The sequence below is a fragment of the Aptenodytes patagonicus genome, chromosome 3 (genome assembly GCF_965638725.1).
Source record: "Aptenodytes patagonicus chromosome 3, bAptPat1.pri.cur, whole genome shotgun sequence".
NCBI classification, from domain to species: Eukaryota; Metazoa; Chordata; class Aves; order Sphenisciformes; family Spheniscidae; genus Aptenodytes; species Aptenodytes patagonicus.
In genome coordinates, this window is record NC_134951.1 from 90,914,810 (window position 1) to 90,934,965 (window position 20,156).

Consider the following 20,156-nt stretch of genomic DNA (forward strand, 5'->3'; position numbering starts at 1 on the left):
TTTCACCCAGGCCGGTGCAGTACTGTTTGAGATGTAATGCATAAGTATTGTACTTGACACTTTGTGCAGGGGCATTAGCACAGAAAAGTTTGGTGTTTTGATGTCAAGATTTATACCTCGCTTATTTAACAGTAACACTGTGAACTAAACTTTGTGGATGATACTAGTTTAGTTAGGGGGAAAAAATCAAATTCTTATCTTAACAAGGAGTCTGACTAGCCATGCTTTCCACCCCCTCCCCCCCCCCCCCCCCCCCAGTCGTGAAAGTAATTCTGTGCAAAATTGCATTTGAGTTAAATTATTCACTCATCCTGGGGCAATAGCCTGTATTCACTTTCCAGCTGAGCCAACTAAAAATATGGGAAACAGACCAGCCTAGTATTCCATTGTTGCCTTATATAATGTGGTGTTTTGGAAATGATGATGAAGGCAACCTGGATATTTCATGGATGAAATAGTAGATTCATAAACTGAAAGCTTTGCTTGCGATTTGTAATGGTGTTTTCTCCCTTCCTTTCAAAACTCTGTGCTCACAAATCAGATGTTGCTTTTATTTAAAAAAGAAAAGAGGAGGACAAAGAAAAAGAAAAAAAAAATCATGCCTCTTTATCCTTTGAAGAAATCTTTGCCTGAATTGCTGGCTGAGTTCCCTCAAAAGCTCTGGACTCCTTCAAAACTTGGAACCAAGTTCAGACCCCAACTAGGTAAGGTAGTGTACTTTGTTTAGCATACTTTAAGTCTTAGTTTTCTCCCCGTATTATGCTACAAAAGAGTCTGGGTGTAAACACATAGGTTGTTATTGTCAAGTGTGATGGTTTGGGATTTCTTGCAATTATCATCCTAATTAGGACCCTGAATTAAAAAGTTTTTTATTTCTTTTGGGCGTGGGGAGCTAAATGAAGACCTGTCTGTGAACCCTGTGACTCATAGGTAGCTGCAAACCATTAAGCCCCTTTGTCGCTGTAATGACTTAGGTGCAAAATAATGTAGCGGCTCTAAGAGGCAACTCTTGCCTTCAACCTCCTTGCCTGAGCATTTTCCCTAAGTTAAGGTAAGCTTGGACAGCACCTCGCATGTTCGCGTGTTTTGTTCCTTATCCAGTGCTCTTTTTCTCAGTCGATGCTGTTGCTTAGGATTGCACAGCTCAGAGGTGCTATTGTGTTTGGTTTTCCTCAGTTTTTTAAATCCATAAAACATGAGTTCTGGTCATTTCTTGATCCTCTGAATGTTTTGAATTCTGGCAGCTATCAGAGACTTTTTTTTTTTTTCCCCCTGAACTATGGCAGTTCTTCTCCAAGTGCTGTGTTTCAATTTTACCCGTACTGTGGTACAGATCCTGGCATTGCTGGTTTAAGGTCATCTGTGTGCTGTGTGGAAATAATGCTGTACTGATCTTTTCTAATATCTTCTAAGATAAAGTTGTGAAATGGTTGCGTGGTATGAGGTGTGGGCGTTAATGAATGTTGGCACTTTTCTTCCAGACCGCTGTGAGCAAAATTTTTGTGTTTCAGGTATGGCTATACACTGATCAGGGTAAAGTAATAGATTTTCCCACAATGATTGATAGTAGCAGTCCTACTTTCTGCATGTTCGCAACTGGATTTCCTTTCTACTGCACTTCTTTAACTAAACTGCAACTTTCTGAGTGACATGAGCCTTTGGGTCATATGGTATGTGGCTTCACACAAACTTTTACTACATGACAGGTTAATGTAGCAACCAAGATTTGTTTTCCACTGCTTCCTACTCATTGCTTTTGTCTTGTGCTGACATACTGGATTCTGTGCTGCTCAAAAGGAAGCCCTAAATGACAGCTAGTGTAGCATTGTGCCTGGGACCTGGGTATTTGGATCTAGACTGAGATGAAGGACTTGTGCTCAAAAACATTCAGTCCTTGGCAATCCCAAATACCAAATTTCTTTTGTAACAGTTGAATCAGTGGTAATCTCATGGTTCTATTAGAACACTGGAAAAAAAAAAAAAATCCTTTATTGGTTGGGGTGCCTTAATAATTTCAGGGTGCTTTGAGATAAGCAAGAAGAATAAGATTTCCCAAGAGAGTGTAGCATTGGTCATCTTAAACAAACAACCTGCCCCCCAAAAACCCAAAACAACAACAACAAAACAAAAAACCCAACCTACAGAGGTCCTGTGAAAAGAGACAATAATTCTGACATCAGGCAGTTAAATAACAGACTCTGATGTGGAAAACTGTCCCAGATTCCAACATTCCTTTCAGCTGACATTAGAAAACAAGGTAGACTTAGCATGAGAAATAGTGTCTTTATATGAAGAGATTGCTCTTGTTAGGCCCATATGTGAACCATATATCCAGATTCTCTCTACATCCGCTCACATGTCTCCCTGTCAGTATCTGAACAGAGATCCCCAAATGTTCATATGTACCTTTCAGATCAGAGTTTAATTTTAGAAGACTATCTTGGCCTATTAATTTTGATTATAACAGTGCTGTGATGGAGGAGACATCAGATTGCAAGGAAAATATCAGAAGTCCAAATGCTACAAAGCTGTAGAAATAAATGCAAGTGCAGCTTGCAGTAATAGGTCACAATACTTGCATATGGTAAAATATGTAAATGTAAAATATATGTCATTGTTGAATAAGTAATAATTCATTAGGGAGTGTATTGTTCATGTGCACTTTGTATGTTACCAACTGCAACATGGAGGCTGAATACTTCCATGATCTGTGTGTGTTGGATGAGGAAGGCAAAGTTTAAAAGCCCAAATAATGGTTCCAGAGCTCACACTTGTAGAAATTTGGAACTTCAGTACTGCAGAACATCTTGGACATTTTCGCAATTTCTGTGTTTTCTCATATTTAATCTGTAAACGTTCTTTTCAATTTAATGACAAACTTTAGATTATACAAGCAAAAGCCAAACTTCAGTTGGGCTTCTAAAAAAAAAAAAAGGGGGGGGGGGGCAAAAAGCTTACTACTTGCGATTGTTTAATGCACATAAGCAAAGTAAGCTCCTAGGCAATTCAGAAGAATCACCGTGATTATTAAAATATGATCAAGTAATACCTAAGAATTAGAATAATAAAAACTGATTACATTAGAATACTTTGAATACGGTGAAATTTGTAGAAATGTTAATTGAAATCTTTCAGATACCTTATTGATTACTTAATTTCTCTGTAAGGTATATTTTCTTATTGTATCCTTAACGTTAAGTACATGAAGTCACCATCCAGAACTAGAAATGATACCAAAACAGGAGTTGCAAAATTAAAAATGCCAGTATGAAGTGTAGTCATTTTTCAGTGTAGTGGTTCTGTGCTTTCTGTTTTGATAATGGGTGTCTAAGGGCTTTCATGTGGTTATGAAGGAAGAAATTAATGCCCTTGCTAATATCCCACTTCCCCATGTAGTCCTTTTCAAATTGAAGGGGTTTTGCTTTCAATTTGCCATTTCCCTTTGTCTCAAAAGAGGAAAAACATTCTGTTATTTCTACAAATTACTGTAGAAATTCTGTTGTTTCTACAAGTTACAAATGAAATGCCCAGTAAGACTGGGTAGATGATTATTATTATTTATTGGTATCAGACATTTCAGATATACCTAGAATATGAATACCACAAGCTTTAAACCTATTTTTATAATTTTGATTATTCCATATAATAAGAACTGTCTTTAAAAACTTGAAAAAAAAAACCTCACCCTACCCTGCCACCCCCCAAAAAAAAACCCCAAACAAACCCAAAAACCACTTGTTTAGCATTTGTAGCTATGACCAAGATGTGATAGTGGATTCTTCATCAGACCCAATCTTTTTCTTAAGTGGTCCAAACTGCAATCCAGTAAACTCATTGGCACTTTTGATCAGAAATCATTAAGGGTGAGCATGTGTAAGAAGCAGTGCAATTACACCCCTGTCAAGGGAGGAGCTCTTGACATACACTGCACCTTCATAATTCTCCATTGTTTGTCAAGAGAATAAAGTATATTATTTTTTCTTAGCCTGCAAGCAATAAGAAACCATGCAGCATTTACATTATTTCTACAGTAGTCAGTTTGCAGTGGGTCTTGGCCAAGACTTCACCCGTGGTTTCTTTTCATTCACCTGTTCAGGGACAAGAAGATATATCACATATACAAAGTTTTATTTTCTCTCTCTCATACCTAAATCTAGGACCATACTTTTTACCTAAACGGTAAATTTCAATTCTGAAATGCTTAATCCAATGCATGTTTCACATATGCAAAGGACCTCTGTTGGCCGGCCCCTCAGTTTCTGAAATTCTGTTTCTGATGTTTGTACGGGCTTTTATTGAAGAGGGCGGTACTGGAACTTGCTGGTGAGGGGCTGGGATGGGGCGAGAGAACCTGTGTGACAGCTCTCCAAGCACATCTTCTGGAACTTCAGTCACAGCTGATGTTCAGAGACATACCAAATGTGGTCATAGATGATTGGTTTTGACCTGATCAGTTCAGAAGACATCCTGCTGGGCTGATTATTGCTTTGCTATCCAAGGCAACCCAATGGATAAAATAGGCATTTTTAGACCCATTAAGTGCTATTGAGTTTATTGAGAATATTTCAAGAAAATGTAAAGACCCGTCCGTCTAGGAAAATAAAGGAAGTTAACATGTACAATCAGATGATTGGAAAAAAATTTCTCTCTCATCTCCCAGAGTGCTCTAAGACGGCTGGGGCAGGTGGGCCAAGCCTGGGCATTAACACCCGAAATGAAAATTGATTAATGATCAGAAACGTGTGCAAAACACACAAGGTCTGAAAGAGATTCATCCAAGAGGTTGGGGAGATTTTTTTTACATAATTTCATAATTTGTAAGTTTTGAAGAGTATGCATACAACTAACTGAAATCTTAATCTGTAGTTATTTATAAACATTTCTTGTTACTGTAAACACCCTCTATACAGTTCTTTATTTATTATAGCTGGTAAATCAAGCCCTATCAAATTTAAACTGAGCTAAATTGCTACATCATTGAATATATTGCCACATTTTACATTTTGAAATTCAAGTGTGTTTTGAACTTCTGTCATCTTTTTCTTAAGTAAAAGAGGAAAAAAAAAGTGGAATTATGGGAGGATAATTACGGGAAGAGAAAGTGGCTGTTAATTTTATATAAAAACCAAATTAATCCAAAGCAATTTTGATGAAAATTAAAATAGCCTTGAGATGGGGGGGGGGGGGGAAGGAAAGTACTAACCATAAATAAACAGCTTAGAAACTGAGTATTGTGTCCTCAGGAGTGCTGGTTTGAACCAAAGCCTCAACACTGATCTGCTCTTTCCGTGAGGGTAGGACACAGTCTCCCCATCATTCGTTTAGGAACTCTAACCCCTAAATAGCTGAGGGAAAAAACAATTTGTACGTTATCTAGTCGAACACAAGCATTCCCATATTGTAAGGAAAGCTGTTTTTGTGAAGGCAGAGGAACGTTCTGTGCTCACTGCAATGGAGAGTTGATGTGGGGAGACTATTTGGAGTAAATACATGTCTAGTTTCTATTCTTCTTGAAAAATGCTAGAATATACACATGTGCTTCATGGTCCTTATGCTACATACTGCTTCTCTCTGCACAGATAATCACATGAACAATACATGTGAGCAGCATTTGAGGTAGAGCCTGTTATCTTTTATCTCTTTGATGTCTTACTTTACTGATGCATGAAAAGTTGAACGAGGAAATAGTGATTCTGAACAAAAGGTGCTGCAAATCCTCAGCAGACAAAATTGCAAAATTGTGCCGTCTGTCCTTACACATTTCCATTTCTGCCTGTCCTTCGTTAACTGAGACGGTTATTCATCACAGTAGTCGATGAGAGTTTTATAGGAGCATTTATGTATAATTTCTATGGTCTGGTCTTTTTTTTTTTTTTTTTTTTAAATTTCAGGCTCCAAAGTGTATATTTTCTTTTCTGTTATAGTCAATTATGTCATAAATGGTCAAATGATAACTCATCACAAACAAAATTATTTTAGAATCCAGACGCTAGGAAGACAGGCTGCAAAAGAGACAACCTGGATGCCTGCATGCCAGTGCAACCAGGATTTCAACAGTGTCAATAAGCTTTGCTCATCACACCAAAAAAAAAATCAGTGTGTCAGTGTATTCCTGCAGAGTCATTAGCATACAGACTCACTCTGCTTGCTTAACAAAGCATGGTTTGGTATATTATAGTTTCCTAGTCTGCTTGTCTGATTCACCTCTGACAAAAACAGAGAGAAAATTCAGTCCCTTCTTCAGTGGCACACTAATGTGGGAAATAAATCTTCGGGCATAAGGTCTGAAATGGCAGTCATTTAAATAATTCAAATGCAGCAATCATTTTGCCCATGTGCCTTTCATTTCTTTGTTTTGTTTCTCTGTATTTCTCAAATCCCTGAGACACAAACGATCTTCTGTGACAATCTATATTTTTAAAATATCTAGAGCTAAATAATCCCCGTCCTCTTTAAATGCAGTTTAACTGGTTACATGTTAAATAATTATTTGCGCTCTCTTTTGTGGTGTGGAGGGGGGAGTTGGAGGGGAGAAGTAACATGCAAGCAGATGTGCTGCTAGATCTACAGGCTTCTGCCAACCATATGGCATCTTAAAGAAAGATGGTTGGAGCGTCTGGATTAGCAAAGAGTCGGGATGGAAAGCCATGTGTCGTGTTGGTACAGGCAGTTGTTTTAGCTCTCTGTAAAAGGCTTCAGGAGATTGTGTAATGGAACAAATGGTACTGCAAGCCTAGTAACAGCCTTACCGCTGCTGGAGAGGCAATTGGCCCCCAGGCGGGTACTGCTTCATCCTTGCTTGTTGGCTTTTTGTGAAGGATTTTTAGATTGTTGTTCTGTGTTCTTCTTTGAACGTACAGGAAACTTGGGAGATCTAATTCTGAACTTTATACTTGAAGGAGAGCTATTGTGTGTTTAGGATTTTTTCACACCCTCATTTTTGATAATGAAAACATACAGTTTCCCTCTCTTTGAAATGAGAAGCTCGTGCCCTTCTGCAAATTTCCTGCATCCTTCGTGAACACTTTGAGACACCGATTCATTGAATTTGTAGCTAATGCCCAGATTTTGGGGGAAAACTGCTCTCTCTGGGATTTGCTTAGTTAAAAACAAGATTGGGGCTATTGTGCTTGTGGCTATAATGTACCAGCTCGGCATTCGTATTCTGTTTGACAAGTTGCTCTTTATGCAAACAAGGGGCCTGCTCCTATTAAAGGCAAAATTCCTTTTGTTTTTAGCAACACAGGATTGGGCTCTTGGTGGGTTTTTGTGTGCTTTACAGGAATCTCTGTACTTCACATTACAGCTCACGGGAGTTATTCTGGATCGGGATGAAAGCTTTTGTGTCCAGATCTGTAACAGAAATAGGTTTTAGTCGTTTTTCTACAGTCACACAATAGAACTCTAAACTCCTCTGTATATCTCAATGAAATCAGGCCTCTTAGTACACCTGTAAATGCAGTTTTATCTCCCCCATACTGTTTGTTTCAAAGGAAATTAAAAATCTGATATTGCAGTAAAGGAGTTCAATAAAATTAGGATTATTTTATTTGAAGAGACTTTAAGTACATTATGATCCCGTATCACAATTTTTATGTAAGGAGATAACATGAGGGACGCCCAAATATTCGTTCATAGGTAAATACTTGCTGAGCAGGTAACGTTATGGTTTCAGAAACATTAGAAACAAACCATTAACTACAGAAGCATCTTGCCTACTGAGGATCTTTGCTGAAAAATCTACTATCTTAAACTGAGACAAATGCTGCTCTAATATAGCCTAAATTCACAATAATTTAAAAGTAAAAGTACAATTACTGCTCTTTTTTCTCTTTCATTTTTTTCTTACTCTCCGGAAGAGAGAGCTCCTTATCTGGAGCTTAGGAAACAGCAGTCCTCAGCTTAATCTGCAGTTTAGTTACAGCAGCGCACGCTTTTTCCTGAGCTGCCTGCACGCCCCCCTGCTCAAGCCTGCATATGTTGCTCAACACTGATCAAAAGTATCCTCCCCTGGGAGGGAGACGGGTTCGTTTTGTCAGCCTGTTCGTTACCTCGCCTCAGCCGAGGCTGAGCCAGGTGTGAGGTGGACAGTTGTCCACCAGGAGCAATGCCAGGACCACCAGCATCTCTCTGGAAGGCTCTTGCGGTGGCTGTTGAGGAGGAGTGGAGTCGGAGCAGTGAGCCCCAGTGGGGACCTCGGGCTCTCTCAGGGCATTTGCCGAGCTTTCACAGTCTTCCAGAAACCGAGGCCGTTTTCTGTGCCGCATTAGCGTGTGAGTTCACCAGCATTGTGGTGCACGTTATCAAAAGTGTGTGTTTCATTCAGAAATGTGCATTTCTCTATGTAGGTTTTCCAATAGTGAATTTTGAGTAATGGTATATTTGTGCTGCAGCAACAGTATCAGAGGTTACCAAGTCTAGAGAGACAAGTAATTGATTGATAGTAGGTGGATCTCTTGCTGCTCATTTGGCATGTGTTTGTCTTCTGTATCTCTACTTAAAAGAACAAAAACCATGGTTGCGTTTTTAAACAGAGAGACATGGCTTTGTTTTCTTAATTTACTATTAGTGATTTCAGGCACTTAGTTTTAATTGTCCACCTACTTATGTGAGTGAGAATGTTCAGCTCCCAAAAGCATATCAAGACTTCTGAGCTTTCTTGTTTAAACATTTTTTTCATAAAACTGTTACTGTTGCTTACTACTGAAAGACTAGAACATGGGGAGGTAATATGAGAAAAGCTTAATTTACCTAACAAAACTAAGCAAGGTCCTTTCAATGTAATCTAAGGGGGAAAGTACTCTTCTTATAGTTACATTGAAGATGTGTCAAGAAAATGAGTAACATTCCTTTGCTACAAGTTGAAATAAAAGACTGATAGTTTTGCTAGAGTTTTTGACAATAATTAAAATACAGTGGAAACAGAAGCGTCTGTGCTTGCACGTGCACAGTTGTGGACAGAATGAATTCTTCTGCTGGAAGGTGCCGATGGTCTTGCCGTGGTGGGATGCCTGTGCTGGGTCTGATGACTGCTGGCTGGTGTGCCGAGCCGTGACATGGGAGAGCTGGGCTGGAGCCCCCTTTGTGCTCATTTTGCATGGTACTCCCAACAGGCCTGTGCTGCTATCCCAGAGACACTAGAGCGGCTATTCTCATCCACAAGCTAAGCTGCTGCCACCAGAAAGGCATAATTGACCCTTCCCACTGGCTGTGATCTGGGTGTGTTGAATCTCATCTCCAAAGTGCCTGGTTGCAGTTGTATTCCTTATTGTGGAGGGGTTAATGGTCATTCTGAAGATAACTGTAATGACATTTGCCTCTAAAGCAGGAATAAAATTTCTCTATTTCATAGCAATGATTGAGTTCAGCCTTTAGGCTTGATGCAGTAAATTCAGAGCACAATTGGACTCATATAGATACATCATGAAATAGCCGCTCTCTTACAGAGAGTATAATACTGTCTATAATCTACTAATACATTTTTAAGATGTATTTTCTGTGAAATGCTTCCCTGCTTTCCTTCAGTGCTTCTAAGCAATTGCAGTTTTCACTAACTTCACATGCAAATTCACTGTGTTTTTAATATAGTCCAAAACAAAACACCAAGTAGCCTCTGTATTCACAAGAGCTGAGCTCCGTCAAGGTGGGCTGACAGTACTGCTCAGATCCTCCATTTTTTTTCATTTTCTGGAAAACCTCTGGTTTCTCAGGATGAAACTCTGTTCCTCTCAGCTGTTCTCAATACAAAAACCTTTCTTTGTAACCCTCACCACCTCCCCTGTGTTTGGTCTTCCGTGCATGTTACATTCCCCCCAGCTGGTGTTTCCTTGATGCTGTGACTCTCCCTTCAGTCTCCGCAGAACCGGTTTATGGTGGACCGAGGGACCTGGGGAGATTGGGGCTGGTCCCAAGCAGACACAGCCCTGGTCCAAAATGCTGTGTTGCACGACAGCAGCAGCTCCCTGTGAGGTGGGAGCACGCTGCTTTGGCCAACCAGCGCTGACGGAGAAATAGAGGCTGAAGCCTCCTCAGTCACTTGGGTATACCCGCACATTTCTGAGCACAGCTCTTCGCTACATCTCACGCACATCCTAGGCTCCTCTGCCCACCTTGACCTGCTTCCCAGCCATTTCTCTAGATCCTCTCTCAATATGTCCCCCTATTCTCATTTTTGTTTCCTAGGCAGAGTAAGTGTGGAAAATAGACATGTGTGATAGAGCTGTGTTTGAAGGGGAGTAGGCCAGACTTGGTAAGTTCATAAATGGAAGCAATCTGGTCTGTGTGGAGAGAGCAATGGGGCCTTGTATGGAAAACATCTATCTGAATATGTTGCACAGAAAAATTGTCTCTGTCACCAATTTCAAGTCATATTCCTCTTGTATGTCACAAGCATAAAACTACACTCCATACAAATCTTACATCTATTATTACTTTCACTGTAATTTATGAAAACCACAATAACGCTGTGTGAACCCTGAAAATAAGCAAATGTGTATCACCTGCCAGTGCTTATAGGCAAAATCACTTGTTTGAAATGAACTGGAAAGAGGGACATATTTGTACCTCTGGTGTGGAAAATAAGGGTGATGGGGTTTAAGCAAAGGAACTAACAAGTGACGCCTACATAAATACTTAACACTTTGTGTTTGATATTTTTAGAGCTTATTTTTATAGTGGTCAAACTATATAGTATAGCAGCCTTGGTTTTTATGCTGAAGAACATATTTGAAGGACTATGATATATAGTTATTAAACTGGAAAGACTCCCTTGCAGAGAACCAAATCTGAAGGGCTGTACCTGGCACTATTGAGCTTCTGTTTGCAAGGTCACTAGTGAGAAACATTTTACCTTTCAAACACAGGTACTAATAGCTATAAACATAAACAGAAGCTTTGTGCTCTCTGTAATACAGAGCTTGCAGTCCTTGCTGGTAGCAGCTAGAGTCTGGGCTCAGTGAGGACAGCAGGACTGAACCCAAAGCTGTTCTGTTAGTCTGCAATTGCGACTGTCAGAAACAACTGAAGCAGTTGTAGCTCAGCTGCACTACCCTTTCTAGCAGTAGTATTTTTTTAATTAAGACAATGTCCGACAAAGTAAATTAACAGAAGCTGATGCTTTTAGCAGGTTTTTTGCTTCAAATGCCTGATGTCAGCTTTGGCCACATGTACATTCTGCACATGCCATGGGACAGAAAAAGTGAAACCTTCTTTTTCAGTTCGCTGGCTGCCCAAACACCACATGTACTGTCTGTTACGTGTCGCTTCTGATGAGGTTCATGCTGGGAATTTCTTTTTAAAGGCAAAGTCTTTCTGAAGGAAAGAGTTCAGATTGGGCAGATTGCATCAAAAAATTGTCAGCGTCTCCACAACTCAAATATAGTGATTGTTTTGTGTGGACACCAACTAGCAGTCTGTAAAGGTTCATGTTTGTCTGGTAACAAAAGAAATAATGGGAATCAGAGTAAGCAGTGGGGAGAATGGAGCACACATTTATAAAAAGTAAACCAACGACAAAAATTGTTGTAACTAGTAAAACAAGTGCAGGAAAAAATATTTCAGTAATGCACATATGTACCTTGTGGAATGATCCTTATAAACATGAGGGGGCCACTTTTGAAACCTTAGTAGGATATGCATCTCTTAACATTATCAAGACTCTGTTTCCTGACTGAGAAACTGGGCAAAATCTGTTCCGTCAGGCACACAACAAAATCAGAGAGAGGTGAACATACTAAAAAAAAAAAAAAAAAAAAAAAAAAATTATAGAGTCTAGCTATAATGTTATGGGATTATATTGATTAAATATCTGCTGCAAGCCCTGCCTCCTTTTTTTCCCCTAAGGTATTTTACAGCACTCTAAATTAATAGTCAGCCTAAATGGTTTGGAGAATTGTTTTATTAAACATTTTTCAGCAATAGGCAGAAAATAGTAATCAGAACTATTTTTCTCTAGAGCAAACCTGATCCAGAGTTCATACTCTTAGCATAGACTATATTATTTTGAATTCCTTTAAAGGAGGAAACACCTCTCTTCAGCCTAGGGATTCAAACACAAATAGACATTAGTGAAGCTTTCACCTGTATGTTTTCCGGCCTGCCATCCGTTCTCTTTCATTGTTTCCTTCCTGTCAAAACCCAGGAGGGCTAAAAGTGGCCATTGTACCAGCTAAGCCCAGCTGCTACACCCCCCTACTAAAGAGCAGGCTGATAATGTTCTCTCTTCAGCACATTAGACACGAGCTATTAGAAGCTCAGGAATAGATCCAGGCTCAGGTTTCCTGTGTGATCTATTTGTTTAACCTGTTGGGCCAGCTGTGGAAGTGAAGATATATTCTAGTAGTCACTGATGACATCTGAAACAAAGGGGAGGCTAGTGTTCCTGTGTAAACTTTTAATTAAACCCTATTCATAATTGTTGTTATGGCATGTGAAGATTGTTATCTTATTGGAGATGATGTACTATAGGCACTTCTTTAAAAGTATGTGGAAAAACTAAGAGTGCCTTTAGTAAAAAGGAATTTAGAGGTAACCCAATACACATTTAAAAAAAAAAAAATTTAAGTGATAGAGAACCACCTGGGTCAAGGGTTTTGTGATGAAATGTGGACTTTTCTTCTTAGGTGTCCGATTCCAAACTGTGCAAGGGATATTAACCTCTAGTTACCATCTGTTAACATAAGGTGGATGAGTTTGTTCTGCCTGTAGTGTGGGCAAGTGCTTACCTGACTAAGCTAGAAGTGGTATAGATTGCATTCCTTCTCTGCCTGAACAAATGACAGTCTTGGCCTTTTATGTGGCAACAGAATTTTGATAGGGATTTCAGAGGCTGGGAAATGCCTCAGAAACTTGTTTCAATGTGCCCTAAACTGGCTCCCTGTGTCCTACTAGAAGTCAGGACTTCCAGTGTGACAGAGGTGAGGAGGCTTATTCACTGTCCTTAGTTCCTACCCACGGCTGCTTTTATTTTTTGTTTGTGTGGGTTTTTTTCCTCTTATGCTTTGTTTCTTTCATTAACATAAGAAAGGTGGATCATAGTGTTTTGCTTTTTAAGCTAGAAGGGAGAATGGAGTTCAGTTAAAGGATGGGTAGTATAGATGTTCTTCTTTAAATTTTGGGAGTGTATGGGGACTTCTCCGAGATGCTAATCACTCAAGGTTGTCTCAAGGTCCTGATTTATGGCTCAAGATCTTAAGTAAATAGCAATTTAGGACACTAATGAAACTTTGGGGGATAATTTGCTATTTGTCTGCATTTCTAAATTTATAGACTCTTACTTAGTTACCTCAAAATTTCCTGTGTGAATTTGTCAATGTTGCAAACCATAACGGAGATGCAGGTTGCTCATAGGAGAACTAATTTTACTACTGGTTTAAACATCCTAGTTGTCTGCAGAGCTGATTCAAGATATGAAGAGGTGGTGAATATAAATTTTGTTGCCTTAATGAAAAAGGTGACATCACTTCTGCTATGAAAAGGGAAGGCAGAAAAGTAGCAGAGTTGAGGTGGAAAGCAGAGGGAACTTGTACTGCCGTCTCTCCAAGAGGGCTGAGGAGTGACAGCAGCTGGAGCAGTTGTGGCTGCAGAAACAAGCTCACCGTGAGCACCAGCTGTACACCTTAAGTCTTTGCATGGCAGCAAGTCTGGCTTTCCAAGAGCCTCACATAGGCAAAGCAAGCCTGATCATTGATTTATATATAGCAAGAGGTTACCTTGGGCAGCGCCTGCTCTATCTGTGTCAGGTACTAGCTGTGATCATCGGAGTTTGTATTTAAGGTTGTGTGATGCTTCTTGTTATAAGACACCGCTGAAGTTCTTTGTGATTTCATTAGGCTTGCCAAAAATCGTGGTTTAGGCTGAAACTGTTCAGCAGGGTCGTGGTGAGTAATTGCCTTGAGAAGACATCAGCGAGGCCGGCCAGGGGAACAGCAGCAGAGGTGGAAGCCAAGGCAGGAAGAAGTTGCACAGACAACCTTTGCTCTGGCATTTCTTAACTCTTGACTATTTGAATATACAAATCTAACATCCTTTAATGTGTTGTAGTACAACTATCTGTTAAGTACCACAACTTAAACACTTCCTATCGCTTTAGTACATGATAGCAAATTTGTAGGATGTCCTGAAAAAAATTATAATGGGTAGAAGTTTGCTGATGGAAAGTTTGCTGGGTTTTGCTTTCTTTTCTAATTGGCTTGCTCCTCCTTTTTGTAACAAGCTTGTTTTTAAACCTGTATTTGCTTTTAAAATTCATAGTGTGTTAAAAACATCTGAGACTCGCAAATGGTCGACTACCAAATCTGGCACTGCCTTCATGTTGGGGCAGAGTCCCCTTCAGTTGCATCTCTGCAGCATCGCGGGGGTCTGCAACTTTGCCCTAATTTTCCCCCTTGTAACCAGAAGCAGCCTCTGATCGCTGTGTCCACCTACAGGCAAACGAGCGACGCGAGAGTGACATTAGACACTAGTAGCTTGGCACTCGTATCTTATCCTGACAAGGGATATGTTTTTAAAGGCAGCTTGCTGCACAGTAACGTATTCTCATGACTTTGGGTTCTGGTAGTTTTGGGGGGCAGCAGGAGCCGTGTCCTGGCACCCCCTCGCCCACAAAGCCGCAGCCCTGGTGCTGGTGGCCTTTGTGGGTGGCTGGCACCCCAGGCCTCGCTGCAGGGTGCCTGGTGGCAGCGGCGCCCAGCCCGGCAGCCGCTGGCACTGCTCGGTGTGATGGGCTGCCCTCCGTTACCGTGGCAACCGGCAGATGGGGGGCTTCGGCGGGGTCAGCGGGGAGGCAGCCGCAGCAGCGTGCTGGACGAGCCGCTCAATAACAGCCCTTTCAGCTCTGACAGCTCTGCTCTGGCTGGCCAGAAGTAGTTATCAGATTACTTGTATTAAAACCTAATTAAGATGTGTGCCAGTAAATGCAGCATGGTTATTGGATTTGGTGATTTAGCTGCTGCAGGTTGCTGCAATCCAATCACGCCATTTCAGCAAATTCAGCTCCGTGGAGTAGAGTGAAAGCGTTTTACACCAGTAACGTGACTGTGCTGAAAGAGTAAATAACCTTTTAATGCCTCTGCTATGTCAAGGACTGCTCCCCACTGCAGGGTGAATGGACGCTGCCCACAGATACTTGCATATTAATTTCTTTCAAATCAACTTTAAAACCCAGAGGAGGGCTGACAGATTGTATGAGCTCTTTCCCTTCGCTGCGGGATGCCTGCGGATTAATGGACCTGTGTAATCCCCCCAGTGCAGGGAGCTTGCAGCAAGCTCCTTGTGGGTGCCCCCCGGTTTAGTAATGTGTCTTTATAGAAAAGAAGGAAGCTTTTGGTTTTGTCTGTAGGCTGCAGGCAAGGGCACAATCTAAATGTAACACGATGGGTGCTAGTCTAGCTTTGTGGTGTTGGATGCAATGGAAGTTTATTCTGCTGGGTGGAATTCACCTTGGTGCCAAAGCTCGGCTTTGTTTGGTGTTTCACCTAGTTTCTGTAGGGTCTTGCAGTGGTTGTCTACCCATAGCTGTCGAAACGTAACAAAACCTATCTATCCCTTTCCATTTCATTTCTGGATAGGCTAGGGTATAGCCTAGTCTCAGATCCAAATTTTACTGCTGTACAGAGTGAGAGATGTAGTCTTCTGCAGGTTGTAGCTGCACAAAGTAGCAAGGTAGCTTGGAGCCGTTCTAACATAAAGCTGCATATGAGCTCCAAGTATTGAGAATCAGAGCAAAACGTTTACCTTGAAGCATTCATTACAGCTTGTGATGCCTCAGTTTTGTTCTCCCTCTGTGGAACCACGTGTATCACGAAGCTGCCTCTTTCCTGCCTCCATATAGAAACAGAAATTTTGATTTAGAGTGGTTAATGGAAAATTATTTGAAGGGTGTTATTATTACTACTAAATAGGAGCTTACTCCTTAGTGCCAGGCTGTCCTGTAAGTAGTTCAAATGTAACGCGGGTTCAAGAGCTCCATGTCTTCACCTTGTGCCTTGAAGTAACATGACAGAGTGTGGAGTCAGTTCCTGCCCTTCAGCACTCCCAGGCCAAGGAGGAGCAGCCGCCCGATATCCCAATTGGACAGCTCTTGCCACTTTGGCGGAAAAATGATCTCATTTGGAATGGAGGGCGAGGCTACGGTGGTCACTCAGATGCTCAGGACGCAGTACACGTTTGCTTGGTAGGTGGTGTTGCCAAAGTGAACGTGGCGACCGTGCAACCTCACTCACTCATATTAGCAAAATGTGCAGAAGGTTCTGTCACCCAGTTGTAAAAATGATGGCAGGCATCGCTGTGCAGTTGTAACATATGGGAAGTACAGTGAATGTGGGTGGAGCTGTTCATTTCTCATCTTGAATCATTTACGAGATCAGCAGGCAGGCCAGATACAATGCATATGGGAATGTGTGGCTGTGCTGCACATGTCACACGTAATAGCAGATACTGTGAGAGGGCCCAGAGCCTGTCCTCGGGGGCTAAATGCACCGGAGCAGGCTGGTAATCCCAGTGTGCGGACCAAGGGCCAGCTTGGCAGCAGTTTTGGGAGAGCAGACTGGTAGACAGAATTTGGGAATTCACAGACCGAGATCTGCACTGACTAGAACTACTCCCTCTTTATCCATCGTGACCCAGAATTGTAGAAAGGAACTTTATTAACCCTGTATTCAAGCACTGGAGATAGATACAGATGATAAAACGTGAAGTTGTGGCCTGCTAGTCAAGCCCAGCTCAATGCCTGTGTTATCTTCCTCCCTCTGCCCAAGGGGACAGTCTAAATGTAACACGGTGAGTGGTGAAGTTACAAAACAGAAAAGCATAATTGAGTAGTATTGCCATAATTAAAGACTTTTCTATTTACAGTAGTTTATTGGGATCACCCTTTGCATGATATGAAAGAATATAGAGCTTTACAATAGAGCAGGCTAAGGCTTGTTTCCAGTAGAATCATAGAATTATAGAATAGTTTGGGTTGGAAGGGACCTCTAAAGGTCATCTAGTCCAACCACCCTGCCGTGGGCAGGGACATCTTCAACTAGAGCAGGTTGCTCAGAGCCCCGTCCAACCTGACCTTGAATGTTTCCAGGGATGGGGCATCCACCACCTCTCTGGGCAACCTGTGCCAGCGTTTCACCACCCTCAGCATAAAAAATTTCTTCCTTATATCTAGTCTTGTATCTATCCCCCTTGAGTTTAAAGCCGTTCCCCCTTGTCCCGTCACAACAGGCCCTGCTAAAAAGTTTGACGCCATCTTTTTTTATATGCCCTCTTTAAGTACTGAAAGGCTGCAATAAGGTCTCCCCAAAGCCTTCTCTTCTCTAGGCTGAACAACCCCAACTCTCTCAGCCTTTCTTCACAGGAGAGGTGTTCCATCCCCCTGATCATTTTTCGTGGCCCTCTTCTGAACCTGCTCCAACAGGTCCGTGTCTTTCTGATGCTGAGGGCTCCAGAGCTGGAGGCAGTACTCCAGGTGGGGTCTCGCCAGAGCAGAGTAGAGGGGTGGAATGACCTCCCTCGACCTGCTGGCCACGCTTCTTTTGATGCAGCCCAGGATATGGTTGGCCTTCTGGGCTGCGAGCGCACATTGCTGGCTCATGTCCAGCTTTTCATCCACCAAAATGTTTTTGGTGGATGACGTTCTTCATCCACCAGTAATGTTTTTGAAATTTGCATGGGCTGCCTGTGAGCATCTAGTAGAAAGTGTTGTTTTGATGTAAAATTCACATGAGCTGGAAATGACTCCTCTCTGGGTGCCAGAACTGGAGGAAGTTCCTTGCACTGAAGTGGTGGCTCTTCAGCTGGAGCCCTCTCCCCACGAGAAGAGAGGCACACCGGGGAAGGGCCTCTCCTCGGGGCTGCGTCAGCGGCATTTGCTCTTGCAGCCAGAATGGGGCCTATCACCCCATTGGGCAATGCTCATCGTGTTGCTGCAGAGATGCGGGTCGAGGGGTTTATGTACTTACCCATGTCTTTAGCTGACAGTAATAATAATTTTTTTGCAAGAGGGTCTCTCGAAGACCGTGATTGTTCTTAAAACAGACTGAAACACTAGCAGAATGGGTAAATTATTAACTGAACATAGAAGTCATCAGAAACTTAAATTCTAAGGGCCTGAATCCAAGCTGTAGTTGGTAGTTGTTGAGTCGGGCTCTCATGCATGAGGAGGATTTTATAGCCTCAATGCTTTAAATAGGTAGGGCAGCACTGGAGTTCTTCCCTTGGCTGTCTGAAGACAGCACTTTCCAGTTACACCTCCCCACCAGTACTGCTATAAAGTAATAAGTACTCTGGAAATAAAGGACTGGAAGGTGTCTTTATTACAAATCAAGAAGTGCAGTAAGGTCACATATCCTCCTCAAGTTAAAGGAAATCAATGGCAAAGTAGCGAGCAGAACTCAGCTCTCCAGTCTGAAACTGTGACGTTGCCTCCAGCAAACACCACCGTTGTTCTCGCACTCCCTGGGAGCAAGATGCTTGTGGAAAAGCTACTGTCTTTAAAAACAAAACAAAGAACAGTACAAGGGTGGGTTTTTGTTCGTGCGTAGGAGTCTTGCTTTGTTTTTTGAAGGTCCACACCCCTGAAATCACCTTTAGTAAAGAAATGAAGCATAAACAGCTCCTGTACCAACATGGTATGGTTTGGAAGGTATAGGGAGTGTGAAATTAGACACACAGTGTGTGTGTTTAGTAGAATATCCTGTGCTATCAAAGTGGTGGTTTTGTTTGCTTCGTTGGATGTTTGCAACCAGCTGTTGCTGTTTGCAGCTAGCTGCATTTGGTTTTGTTCGCATCCCCAGGAGATGGTCCTGCAGCTCCTCAAATTCCTTTTGCAAGGAAACGTTAGCAGAGTCACAGGACACTATGAAATAAGGGCATTCACAGTGTTTGCTGTTTGCTACATGATTCTTGCAGTTTGATTTCAAGGAAGTTGGCTGGCAGATACAGATCAGTAAATACTGGTTTTGACATAGATTTGGCAATTTTGTTTCAGCTAGATTTTCCTAGCTTTTTATCAAGAAATTTGGGCGTGTTTACTAATGCAGTTATTTGAACAATCCTGATTAAGAATGTGAATATTCAGAGTGATTAGCTTAGCTGAGTTATGACAGCTGTACAAGTCAAAACTACCACATGGAGCTGAAAGTAGAAAGATTCAGAAAATCACACGCCTTATTGTAAGCGTAGAACTAATTCCATTGAAAACACAGCCTGTATGAGAGAGGCAACCTAAAAACCTTGTTCAGCTGAAGCTGTATTTCAATATGTTGAGCAAGAAATAGTTTACAAAAGCAAGTGCAAAGTTTAGATCCAGAACTAACCTTGACAAAAACAGAGTCGGTTCCTGCTCCCTAAGTGCATAGTGTTTAGATGTGTAGGTTTTTCTCTAGGGTACTGTTATTTAAAGACAAGAAGCTTCTAAGATATCCGAAAAGACTTCTAATTAAAGACATTTCCATTTAAAGAGTGAAATGCATTTAATGTAAAAACACAATTTCCAGTTTATTTGTGTTTACGTCCCTTGCTGCAGGTCCCAAGCAGACTTTTTAAATTTTTCATGGCGGGAGTAATAAACAGTCACTGGGGACATAACAAGCCATACCAGGTTTTGTGATTAAAGAAGTAAAGGTGCGGTTGCCCCGTCTACAGCAGTGTTGTCCCAACTCGGGCACTTGTTTTTCAAGCGTAAGCAAAAAGCCTCTGCGTGTTCCTTCCGATACCCGCCAGCTTGTTCCCTCTGTCTTGCAGCCCCTGATGAGGGGGACCTTTGGAGTGACGGGCTCTTTACATCCTTCCCCAGGAATCCCTGTTACACTATTAAAGGATCTACGCTGACCTGCTTAATTAACACTAAGCTTACTTGAAATAAATGTTGCGTTCTGTAATGAGTTTTGGGCGTTGACCAGGTTGCAAAGAGCAGCGGACAGAAAACAGAAGTTTTTGTCACTTTAGGCCCAGTTTGTCAGGGAGTTGGGATATTTGGATTTGTAGTCTGGGCTAGCGTGTGTGTTTCAGGAAGACGGTTATTGAAGCAGCTACAGATACCAGGATGCAGTCCTGTGGTCTTTACTGATGTCACTTAATGGCAAAGCAAATTCACTGTCACGTCATAAGGCTTCTAAATTAGAAGTGCAAACCTTTAGAAGTCCTCATTTAAAGTGTGAAGATAA

The 20,156-nt window shown here is 41.6% G+C and overlaps 1 protein-coding gene across 2 annotated transcripts in view; it reads left to right on the top strand.

The window, feature by feature from the left end:
• The window catches only part of SDCCAG8 (SHH signaling and ciliogenesis regulator SDCCAG8), a 119,563-nt gene that overhangs the window by 92,294 nt on the left and 7,113 nt on the right, over positions 1-20,156 (top strand). The window lies entirely within an intron of this gene.